The sequence below is a fragment of the Lissotriton helveticus genome, chromosome 7 (genome assembly GCF_964261635.1).
Source record: "Lissotriton helveticus chromosome 7, aLisHel1.1, whole genome shotgun sequence".
NCBI classification, from domain to species: Eukaryota; Metazoa; Chordata; class Amphibia; order Caudata; family Salamandridae; genus Lissotriton; species Lissotriton helveticus.
The window spans coordinates 1252595885-1252608584 of NC_136068.1; the positions used below are offsets into that span (position 1 = coordinate 1252595885).

General features: G+C 45.2%; 1 long non-coding RNA gene across 1 annotated transcript in view; it reads right to left on the reverse strand.

The window, feature by feature from the left end:
- Positions 1–2246, reverse strand: part of LOC144767318 (uncharacterized) — a 60821-nt gene extending 58575 nt beyond the window's left edge. Inside the window, exon 1 of the long non-coding RNA XR_013598145.1 lies at positions 2184–2246. This is a non-coding gene — a long non-coding RNA (uncharacterized LOC144767318). The remainder of the gene's footprint in view (positions 1–2183) is intronic.
- Positions 2247–12700: the final 10454 nt, after the last annotated feature.

Here is a 12700-nt window from a genome sequence, read left to right on the forward strand (position 1 = left end):
CATTGGTTTTACGAGTTCCATTAGCTTAGAAAAACATGTGGCTGAAGTCATGAGTCCGGAGGACATGCAAAAATGGGCAAAAGAAGGAACAGGAAGAAAAATCATCCATGATTTACCCTATGTACAAGAAGCCTTATATCTACCTACCAAGAAGTTACAACAACAAGCTATGCATGAATGTCATGATGGGGTGTTAGCAGGACACAAAGGAGAAGCAAAAACTGAAGACATCATCAAGAGACATTACTGGTGGCCACATATGAACACGGATACAGAACAATACGTTAAGTCCTGTGAAATTTGCGCTCAGGGAAAATCAGAACGGCAGGCTAAGAAAGGGTTACTCCAACCACTACCCACACCACCTTATCCCTGGCACACAGTAACCTTAGATCTCATTGTACATTTACCAGAAGTGTGGCTCAGGGGTTAGAGGCAGCAGACCCGGAAGCTGAGATCGGTCCTGGACCAGGGTTCAATTCCCCGCCTTGGCGGGTCTTGGGCTCAAAAATTCCACGGACTCGATAATTCTCGTTCCGGTGCCTACTCAACTCACGGGTTCACACTCTGCGACTCTGGGCAATAGCTTGCTTAATCTCCACTACGGCCCCTCGCGGCGGGATGCCTGGCTTTCACCTTGTGGATACCCTGCTGGGGTTATCTCACAGGGGAATACCAGGACGGGTTCCCAAGGCAAGCGCCTTGATGCCTTCGGGTGATACGTGCGCTATATAAATTGCAATACATTTACATTTACATTTACCACTTAGTCAGGGTTACAACACCATTTAGTAGTAGTGGACACTCTGTCTAAGATGGCTCATTTCACAGCACTGAAGGGTGTTCCCACTGCTAAAGAATTAGCAGTAATTTTCAGCACACAAATAGTCAAGATACATGGAATCCCTAAGGTAGTTATTTCAGACAAAGGATCCCAATGTATATCTTGTTTCTGGAAAGCCTTTATGGAAAGGTTAGATACAGAGGTTAGATTCTCCACCAGTTACCACCCAGAAACAGATGGGCAGACGGAGAGGGTAAACCAGGAGTTAGAACAGTATCTGAGGCTATTTCTTCTGAAGCAAGATGGATATTGGTCAGATTATCTGTGGGCCGCAGAGTTTGCTCACAATAATGCCAAGAATGTTTCTACTGGGTTTTCCCCATTTTATATGAATTATGGAAGACATCCTAATCTAACAATAAAACAAATAGATCAGACAGTCCCAGCAGTCAAGGAGGTAGTCTCACATCTAGAACAAGTACATCAAAGTGCGATTAAGAATCTAGATCTGGCAAAAAGAAAGTATAAAGACTACGCAGATAGGAAAAGACGTCAGGGACCTGCCTTAGAAAAAGGAGATCATGTTTGGTTAAGCACAAAAAACCTTAGGTTAAAAAGTAATAAGAAATTCCAAACTAGGTTTATTGGACCGTATCAAATTGAGGAAAAGATGTCTGAAGTCACTTATCGATTAAAACTACCTGACAAACTGAGAATTCATCCAGTCTTCCATGTTTCCTTGTTGAAGAAGACACCTGCAAATTTGCGAAAAATCATACCCCCAAAACCAATTCAATTGGAAAACAGCACGGAGTTTGAAGTCAAAGAGATTCTAGATTCCAAGAAATCAAAAGGAAAACTGTACTATCTAATAGACTGGAAAGGTTACGGTCCCGAAGAAAGATCTTGGGAACTAGATACTGATGTTCATGCCCCAAGATTAGTAAGGTCCTTTCATCAGCGATTTCTTACAAAACCAAGAACGGCAGGACCTCCCTTGTTGGGGGGTACTGTCAGGCCCCCAACTCAAATCCTAGCTTTGACGCGCCCGGGGAGGTGCAGAACTAGTGAAGTACAACCAAAGAAGAATTCCTGTACTGCATTAGTTCGACATTGGCGTTCCAAGATTGCCGCCGATGTCGAACATCAGGCAGCGGTCTAGTCTTTCTGCTCGCAGATACTCGATGGTCCAGTTAAAGCGCAAGCGCTGTGAGAAGTGCGCACTTCACCTGAGATTTTGTCCGAACAAGCAGCAATTCCCACTTCTCGAGTATATTCAGTCAGGAGATATCATAGTTTAGTTCTGAAGTGTGTAGTAGGATAGAATTAGGTATTTCGAGAGAACGCACCTTAGAGGTAGTGGAAATAATTCCAAGAAATTCTTGAAGAAAATACTTACCGGAGAAAACACCAACTACAGACTACGCCACTGCCTCTGCAGTAGAAAGTGGTGGATGATCGCGAGAACCTAGAAGAACACAACAGCATAAGAAGCAATGAGCTAAGTGACTTAGGATATTGAGCATTGTATCGATAAGACATTGGAATGTATAAAATGATAATACTTACCCGCGAGGTTGAGTAATTGGTTTCCTCGAAGTTCAGTCATAGCATACGATTATCTAAGGAGCAAGAAAAGAGAAATTAGAAATTAAAAACATTATACAGAGAAGAAAGAGAAATAACGACAAATAGAAGAGAAGATAAACAAGCTGTTTCAGAGAGTAAGTGTAGATACCTTAGAGTTAAATAGATAATAATAATAAGATTGGCAGAAGATTAATGTAGTTGTGTATTTCCAGAAGAAGGAGCCTTTAATTTTCAAGACACAAATAAGAATCCTCAGCATGAAGGAAAGGATGAACAGAATAGAAAGTATCTAATTAGTGAAGTAAGTGAACATTAAATAGAGAAACATATATAAATGGTAGAGACAAGAACACAAGAAATAATAGATATCTTATGGTTACAGGTACAACTAATTAGGCAAGAAGTTAACTAGAAATAAAAGACAGAAGCAGAAGAGAGGTGCAGTTCTTGAGAGTTCCGGGTAGGTGGTCATAGTTTACAAGACAGTATAACTAAGAAAGATAAGAGAAGGAATAGAGTAGATTACAAGTGTATTCTTTCCATAGGTTCAAAAAACGACCAATGAAAGTCGAAGACGATTAAGAACCAGAAGAGCAGCTCAGGACCAGTCTCTTCTTGTTTGTTATTTTATCCAATTCCCCCTTCCCCCAAGGGAATGGTTTAGAGGCTCAGTACAAGTTGACCTCCGGAACATTTCTGAGAGGGTTTTGTGACTTAGCATCTCTGTTCCTGTGCAAGCCATTGTAGGAGACCTTAAGATAATTGGTAAGAAGTAAGTCCTGATACCCCACAATCACAGCCCCGGCATCACAGCGGCCCGACACGGCCGCCGAAGAGTGTGGGGGGGGAGGGGGCCAACACAGCAAACCCCCACACCTCCTCACCTCCTCCGGAGCTCCGCGCCGGCCGCCTCACACCCTAAGCGTTTCCCTCATCCCCTCGTCGGGCACCTCCCCCGGACCCAGCAGTCAAACACTCCAGGGGTGCCTCTTTCAGGCCGTCGACGTGAGCAGTGGCGGCGCGGTAATTGGGGGGTTGCCGCCACGGAGGTCCAGCGGGGCCCACACAGGCAGCAGGACAAGTTCAGGCTGGATGACCGGCCAGACTGGCCCGTCCGCAGAGCTTAGATCCACCGCCCCCCACAGTAACATTCCCGGTAGCACCATGGCCTGACACGGCCGCCGAAGAGTGTGGGGGGGAGAGGGGGCCCACACAGCAAACCCGCACACCTCCTCACCTCCACTGGAGCTCCGCGCCGGCCGCCTCACACCCTAGGCGTCTCCCTCGTCACTTCGGCGGGCACTACCCCCGGGGCCCGGCAGTCAAACACTCCAGGGCGCCCGGGTCTGGACTTGCTCTTTCAGGCCGTCGGCGGGAGCAGTGGCAGCGCGGTAATTGGGGAGCGTCCCCTCTGGTCACCGCTTGTGCCGGGGGAGCCTCGGGCGCCGCTCCACCTCACGAGCCCCACCGCTATGCTTCGGAGCCAGCCCTCTAGCTCCACGAGTACCGGGGTGGAGGCCGCCGCACGATTCTGGGCTGCAGCTTTGCTTACCGCCCCCTCACAGTCCGCCGCTGTCAGTGGAGCGCAGGGGAGCCGGGCGGAAAGGGGTCAGTTAGGGCGTTGTGCCAGGGAGTCCGGCCTCAGGAGCGGGCAGCACGGGGGGCCGCCATCTTGCAGCCGGAAGGCCGTTCGGAGCAAAGGCCAGTATGGGCAGCACCGGCACCGGGCAAGCCCTTCGAGGAGTCAGGGCGATGCGGGCATGATGGAGAAGTCGTCCCCGAGACTCTGGGACGTCGATGGCCAGGATCAGTGGGCTGATGTAAGGCGGATGACGGAGGGGGTCCGGTGCACTCTTAGAGTGCGACCGCCATCTTGACACCTCAAGCCACGCCCCATCCCAGGTCAAAAAGGAAGATCAGCCTGTAGTAATTCTGAAGTCCTCCGATGACTTCAGCTGAGCTATTCCTGCAATTATCTGGGGAAGTCATCCCAAGCCATCCTGAAGTATGCCTATAGGGATAAATATTTAAATGAGATGACTCCATCCAGAGTCATCAGAGTAACTACTTCAGGATGAGCTCCCGATTACTTCCTTGGAAAATGTGTGATTATCTTTAACTACTACAGGATGACTTCATGACAACAAAAGGATGAGGACAGATTACCGCATGATGACGTCATGACAACTAGGGGATGGGAGCAGATAACTTCACGATGGCCCCATGACAACTAGGGGATGAGAGAAGATTACTATATGATGACTCCATGACAACTAGGGAATCAGAGCAGATTGATCAATGAGGACTTCATGATTACTTCAGGATGTATTTGTATTACTTCACAATGACTTTATGACCACTTATGGATGTAATTTTATTACTTTACTACAGCGCTGTGAGCGCTTCTGAATAGGCTACTACAGCATGATTCCATGATGATTGCTTCACCGTCGCTTTCTGTGCTTGATAGGTCTACTTCCCATGGTAGTTCTTGTAGGCTTTAATAGCACTGGAGGTTACTGTTAAGCAAAAAGAGGCCCTCAATTAGTGTATACAAGACATCTGCCTGGCATAATGTTGTGGTAATACTACAATTGTAGTAACTATTACAGCAACTACAAACTGTGATAACCCTAAGCTTAGAAATAAATTGGGAATAACATATAAAAATCACATGTTCATACATCATTCCCAATCTAAAGGGACTTGCAGCAACTTTCAGTGATGTATAGTATATTTTTTCTCAAATTGAAACGTATCATGTAAATTTCACAGATGCAGGAGAGTAGCACTGAGGAGCTATGGATGAAATGGTGTTAAGTATAGTGAGTGGATTTCATATGAGTTTCAAGTGGGATGAGTGGGTAAAATGCTCAATGCAGTACGGTCACAGCTGAGGATTTTATTGTGAATGGCTTTGGTGTGTATGGACTTGCACGTTTATGATATTGTGTGGGTGAATGGTACAGTGAGGTAGTGAGTAAGTGTGATCAGCTGAGGAAAATGGTGGTCTTGCCAATGGCTGTTTGGCGTGAGGGTATCCCAAGTGGTATTCTAATTATCTATTGGCAAGTGTTCATGGATGTGGTTTGTTAAATCGTGCTGTGCGTGGTGCTGTATTGGGATTGCACGATTGGCAAACATATGGCTTAGGTGTCTTTAGTACTATAAGTGAGCGTGGTGATGGATTGTGGAGCTGTATATAGTTACAGAGTTACATGTGTGTAGTTAGTAAGCCATGCAGTGAGAGGTTTTCTAAACACCAGTTGGCAAATAGTTTAATTATTGTTCTGACTCTTTAAGAATGGGATTTAAATGCAAGTGGATGTTGAACTCTGCAGCTATATGGTATGAGAGGATGGTCATGTGGAAAGTCTATGTGGATAGCAGATGCTGACTGTAGAGAGGACATATTAACATATGTAGTGTGGAACAAAAAGCACGGGACTGTAGGTGTATACGTGTCATGCTAAGGCCGAATACTTAAGAGAGTTGAGTACCGTTTCTGAATGGTAGAACAGTGCAGCACTGGACAGAAGAGTAAGGATAAGGCGTGTGAAATACGTTGTGCAGAGTAAATTTGGACAGAAGATTTGAAGAGAGCTTGTATAGGGCATAGTGGATGTTGAGATTGGATATGGAGAGTTCTTTGAAGAGCATATCTGAAGATCGCGAGTGAGGGCTAGCAGCAAGATAGCAGTTACAAGAGAAAAATAGAGTGCGCTTTTGGGGGCTATAGATGAGTAAAAGTGGAGTGTCAGTGAATGTTTAGTGGAAATAGAAAGCTCCTATCATGGAAGAAGAGTCGATGTAAAAGATGAATTTAATGGCTAGAAGATTCCTGAAGAGGGAACTTAAATGGTGTTAGCAGCGGTCGTAATGCGGAGAGCATGAAAAGGGCTGAGAGTTGGTGAGGTTTATATATAGCAGATAAGATGGTGGAGAGTGGATGTAGTGCACCAAGAGCAAGAGTGGTGTTTGGAGTGGCTAGAGCAAGTGTTGCGAACAGATGTACAGGGATCAGAGTGGATACAGTACTTGGAGAGTGGATGCAGAAGGCTTAGATTGGATATGTGAGATAAACAACAGATGTAGATGGTGGATACAGAAGGTGAACAATGTACATATACAAGCAGTGCAAGTGTTGGGTAGAATACAATTATCGATGGTAGAAAGCGAACATGCAAATAAAGTGTGAACGTGGGGAATGCATGTTCAGAGTGTAGCACACATGTGGAGGGCAGATATAGTGTTTGGTAATCGGGTGTTATGTGTAGATATGAACAGTAGCAGTGGAGCATGGATAGAACATGTGGGCTGTAGAATGCAGACATATAGGGTGAAAAATGCATGTAGAGTCTATACAGCTGATACAGTGAACAGGATGTGACCTATTGAAAGTAGATATAGAAGGAAGAGGGTGCATGTGCAGAGTAGAAACAGCATGAGGTGGGTGAAGATGGAATTGTGGGAAGAAAGTAAATGGTGCAGATAACAAGTGATGGGTGAAAAGACAACAACAGGGGTAAGAAACGTATTTGGAAGGTAATGACCGTACGTGCAGGGTGACAAGCACAACTGGAGGCTGGAGAGAGCATGTGCAGAGTACTATACGACGGCTGATGTAGAGAGTGAATGTGCTGGGTAGAAAGTGTATATGGCAGACACTTTATGTATGTCATTGGTGGAGATCCAGCGTAGGAGTAGGATAAACAGTGTAGGTGCAAGAAGTAGAGGGCTAAGAGCCTATGTAGTGCACTGAGAGAAGATCTGATGTTCAGAGAGAGGATGGGAGAAATAGATCATGGGTATGGCGAGCCAATGCAAATGACGGAAAGAGGAGGTGAGGCTTGGAGAATGGGTGGAGAGGGGTTACAGTGGATGTTTAGGATGGAGAACACATTCAGATGGTGGAAAGAGAGTGACAATGAAAAGAATACATGAAGTGAGAGGAGCCAACATTTTTGAGCCCATAAACAGAGTGGTTTGGAAAGTGGAGATGGAACTGAGAGACAAATCCTGGACAGCGGGTGTATTGGGTGGAGAGAGATACGGCCTACATTTCATGGCAATATTTATAGAGCATACGTGTGGAATAGAGTGAATGTATAAGATGGAAAGTGCATCTTATAAATAAAGAGCATATGGATGGGATGGAAAAGGCAGGTGCAGGTTGTAGAGTGTATGTACAGTGTTTAGAGTGCATGTACAGAACAGAGAGAGGATGTACAGGGCAGAGAGCAAAAGCTGACCGAGAGCAAATGTGAACTTGGGGGGAGGTGAGCGGATACGCAGGTTGGCATGCAGATATCGGAGGGAAGAGTACAGAATGTGGAGGAGAGGGAGCAAGTACTAGATAAGTATCACATTTGGAGGGCAAATGCAGAGGGTGGAGAGCAGAAGTGGCAGCAAGAGAGTATATATGGAAAGGGGAGCCAATGTAAGAAGTAAATGTAGAGGGTGGAGAGTTAGTGTCAAGCATGAGGATAGGAAAGAATAGATGTAGAGAGCTGATGTACATGGTGGGGAGTGGAAGTGGGACTTTGGGAGTAGGTGCAGAGGGCTTTCAATGGATGTAAAGGGTGGAGAACAGTTACAGAGAGTGGATATAAAGAGACGACAATGGATGTATTACTGAAAGTGCATGTGAAGATTACACATGGAGGGTGAAGAGAGTTTAGAGAGCGGATATTCAGCATGGAGAACACAGGTAGAGTAGAAGGTGAAGAGGATAACGAGTGGTAGAAGCAGCTATACAGCATGATGAGAGGGTTAGGAGAGTGGATGTGCAGTGTAGAGAGAGGATGTGAACCATTGAGTGCAGATGTACAGGGTAGAGCCTGCACTGCATTTGTTGTATGGGGCTTGGAGAACACAGAGGTGGTGTGGACAACAGAGAGTGAAAATACAGAGCGGATATGCAGGGTGTGCATGGATAGCCTAGAGTGCATCTTGCGTTTGGAGAGCAGATAAAGGGTGTACAATTCAAGTGAAAGTTAAGGAAGGTATGTATATTGTGGATCAGAACACATTAAGACCCTTTACTTGTTGATGAACAAATAACATTCACTGAAACCCAATTTCCACACATTATCATTTGTGTGAAGTATAGTTTCATCAGTAAAAGTGTATGCCAGTGCGCATTTACTGACCATTTAAATGGAAAATGTGCGGTCTGCAAATAATGCGCTACCACATGATGCTTTAGTTACATTTAAAAAGTTGCTCGCCTCCTGACCATTAAAGTTAAGTGGGGCGCAATAGTTAGTTGTGGACAGTGGAGTAGAGTGTTGTTGCATAGAGTGTAGTAGATTGTTGATGTGGAGTAGAGTGTCATAGAATGGAGTGGCATAGAGTGTCATGGAGGGGGTAGAGTGTTGTGGAGTGGGGTAGAGTGGAGTACAGTGCCGTAGAGTAGAGTGGCATAGAACAGTATCTTGGGGTGGAGTTACACAGGTCGTGGAGTAGTGTGTCATGGAGTAAAGTGAGGTGGTGTAGCATAGAGAGAGTTGCTTAGAGTGGCAAAAAGTGAAGTAGAGTGTTGTAGAGTGACATAGTGGTGTGGCAGAGAATGGGGTGGAGTGGTGTAAAGGGAGGTGGAGGGGCATAGAGGGAGTTGCGTAGAGTGGCATTAAGTGGAGTAGAGTGTTGTAGAGTGGAGTGGTACAGTGTCGTAGAGTGGAATGGCACAGAGTGTTGTAAGGTGGAGCAGTGTGTCATGGAGTAAAGTGAGGTGGTGTGGCATAGAGGGAGTTGCGCTGAGTGGCATAAAGTGGAGTAGAGTGTTGTAGAGTGAAGTTGCGTAGAGGGTTGTAGAGTTGCATAGAGTGGAGTAGATTGTTGTAGTGTAGAGTGGAGTGAGGGGTTACAGAGTGGAGTGTTGTATAGTTGAGGGGCATAGAGAGTTATAGAGCAGAGTAGTGTGTTGGAATAGAGTGGAGTAAAGTGGCGTAGAGGGAGTTTAACAGAGTGGCAGTGTCGTGGAGTGGCATAGAGCGTCTTGGAGTGCAGTAGAGTGGTGTAGCGTATAGTGAAGTGTCATTGATTGGAGTAACAAAGTAGAGAGTTGTTGCAAAAAATTTAGGAGCGTAGAGTGGAGGGGTGTATCATAGAGTGGTATGTCATATAGTGTCAGAGTAGAGCGACAGAGTGGAGTGGCATGTTGTAAAGTAGAAGAGAGTGGAGTGTGGTAGAGAGGAGGGGTTTGGTGTGGTAGAGAGTAGAGTGGTGTAGCGTGGAGTATGCCTGGTGTGATGGTGTGATGGTGCACTTCCTGTACAGTCAAAACATTTCCAATTGAAATGACTATTACATTTGCTCAGGCATACAGTTTTACTGACTTAAAGTATACAGTGTACAAAACAATGTGTGGAAGTGTTGTCTCCTAGTGTACTGATTTGTTCTAAATCATATTGAAATATTTGTTTCCACCACACCTCAAAGAATTACAAAGCATGTGCTTCATTTGTGCTTTCCTTATTCTGATATATTGAGATCTGTGAAGAGAGCAAGTGAACGTTGAGAGAAAAACTATGGTGTAAAGAATATATAGATAGCGTGGCAATGGCGTGTAGAGGGTGGAGAGCTCATGTGCAGTATAGAGAAGATGCCTGATGTGGACAACAATGTGCACAGTAGAGATCGGATTTGGTGAGTGGAGAAAGTGGATAAAAGGTTAGAAAGTGGAATTACACAAAGTATAGGCATGAGAGTAGCCAGAAAATTAAAATACCCCCCACTTTGACCAAAACTTGTATGACACCAAGCGAGTGAAGCAAGTCATCAGGACCATATCAGATAGGCTTGCTTTTCTCTTACATCCAAGCATCTATCCATTCATCTATTCATTCTTCCATCCACTTGCTGATAGTCATCATTTTACCTTTACATTCTGTCTTCCATCCAATATTCAGTCCTTCACCATTCCATCCACCTATCCATCCACATGCAAACCTATTCATCCATCTTCAAACCGATCCACAAAACATATCTATCCTTTCACTCAGTCATCCATCATTTCACTTGTCCATCCCCACTTTCATCCATCGATCCTTTCACTCATCCATCCACCCTTTGCTCATCTATCAATCCTTTTACTCCATCCCTTTCACTCATTCATTGACTGATCCATCCTTTCACTCATCCAGCCTTTTACCCATCTATCCTCTCATACATCCATATACCCTTTCACTCAATCATCCACCCATCCTTCCACTCATGTATCCATCCATTCAGCCTTCCATTTAATACAGCCAGCCATCTACCCTTCCTTCACATATCCATGCATACCATTCACCCTTCCATTTAGCCCATCCATTCATCCATCCACCCAGTCCTTCCATTTACTCTTTCCCTCATCCATCCAGCCATAGACCCTTCCTCTCATCTATCCATCCTTTTACTCATCCATCTATTTTTCCTTTACTCATCCATCCTTACCTCCATTCTTTCACTCATTCATCCATGCATCCTCCTCTTCACTCACACATCCATACATCCTCCATTTACCTTTTCAGTCATCCATCCATCTTCCATTTCACTCATCCATCAATCCACCCTTTTGTTCAGCCACCCGTCCCCTCACTCATCCATTCACCCTTCGACACATTGATCCACTCATCAATTTACACTTTTACTCATCCATGCTCCCCTTCACTCATCCATCCACCCTTTTCACTGATCTATCAATCCACCCTTTCATCCAGCTATCGATATATTCTCCCTTTCACTCATCCATATATCCACTAATCCACCCTTTCACTCCGTCCATTCACACATCCACTCACTGATCCATCCATTTATCTTTAGACTCATTGATGCATCCTTTTACTCACTCATCCATCCTCCCATCATCAATCCAGCCTTTCACTCATCTATCCTTACATTTGTTTCACTCATTCATCCATGCATCTATCCATCCATCTTTTCACTTACATACATGCTTTGGCTCATCCATCAATCCTTTCACTCACTCATCCACCTTTCAATCTACCTTCATCTATCCTCCCTTTCACTGATTCATCCACCCTTTCAACCTAGCCATCCATCCTTTCAACCTAGCAATTCATCCATCCTTTCACTCCATCCATCCTTTCATTCAGCCATCCTTTCAGTTACTCATACATCCATCCTTTCACACATCCATTCATCCTTTCTTTCACTACTCCATTCTTACATCCATCCTTTCACTACTTCACCTATCCATGCATCCCTTCACTCACCCACCCCTCCACCATTTCACTCATCCGCTCACCTTCCCGCCTTTCCTGTGACGAGTTGCAGACAAAAGAGACCCACACTCACTGCATCTGTAAAGCAGGGTTGACAATTAACACCACTGAGTATAGGGAACATAATGCGGATGGACAGTCTATGTGGTGAGAAGAGAGCACATGCAGAGGATGGAGACCAAGAGTCCGGAGTATGTAGTTTGTAGAGCAGACGCATGGCAGGGCTTGAACAGAAAAAAAGACCCAGGCAGTAAAATTAAAGTGGCCCCATAAATCATCTAGTTAAATAGTGGCCCACAGTTGTAATCGGGCAGTTTTGACCTTGTGTAGCCATTTGTATATGTTCTTTACACGGTATGTGACCTGCATTCTTTAACCTTGCAGAATGCAATGTTTGTGGTACTAACTGGGAAAGTAACAGTAAAAAGTGGCCCACCAGAACCACGAAACTAGTCCACAAACAGCCTAAATAATGCCCCCACATACTGCCCTATCAGATCAGCTGTTGCGGCACTACCAGGCCAGTCTGACCCCGAGCAAACTTAAAAGAGAAGTAATGTAAAGGACGAGCAGCAGGAAAATGGAACAGGGGTAAGAGCAGGGGTTCAGGGGGAAGAACGCAAGATGCACCGGGACAGAGGGAAGTGTTGAACATGGAGAGCTGAAGAAAGATGCGTAGAACAAAGATTTTTTTAAAAGCGTATTTATGGCTCGAGTGTGGTGTGCAGAATGAAGAGAATGATTAGTAATCAGAACGAATGAAACAAGCTAAAAAAAACGCAAGACCGAGAGAGAAGTCCTCGACCCCTACTTAAAAGTGCAAACCTGGTCAATCTCTCACCTTGGGGGAGGGGAATTCAGTGCCTTATTTGCCTTTGTTTGTCCCTGCAATCGTGACTACACTCACTCCCTTCCTGCCAGAGCGCTTCACTTGTTTTAAAACGAAGCCCCATCCTCCGTTTGCATCCGAAAGTTGAAAGAAAGAGCCCTTTCTTGTGCTGCAGGTAAGCGCAGCTCAGAAGAACCGGCATTTCCCTTTGTTTCAGCAGCAGCACAGAGCACACACCACGACGAGCCGGGGTCGAGTAGCCCGATT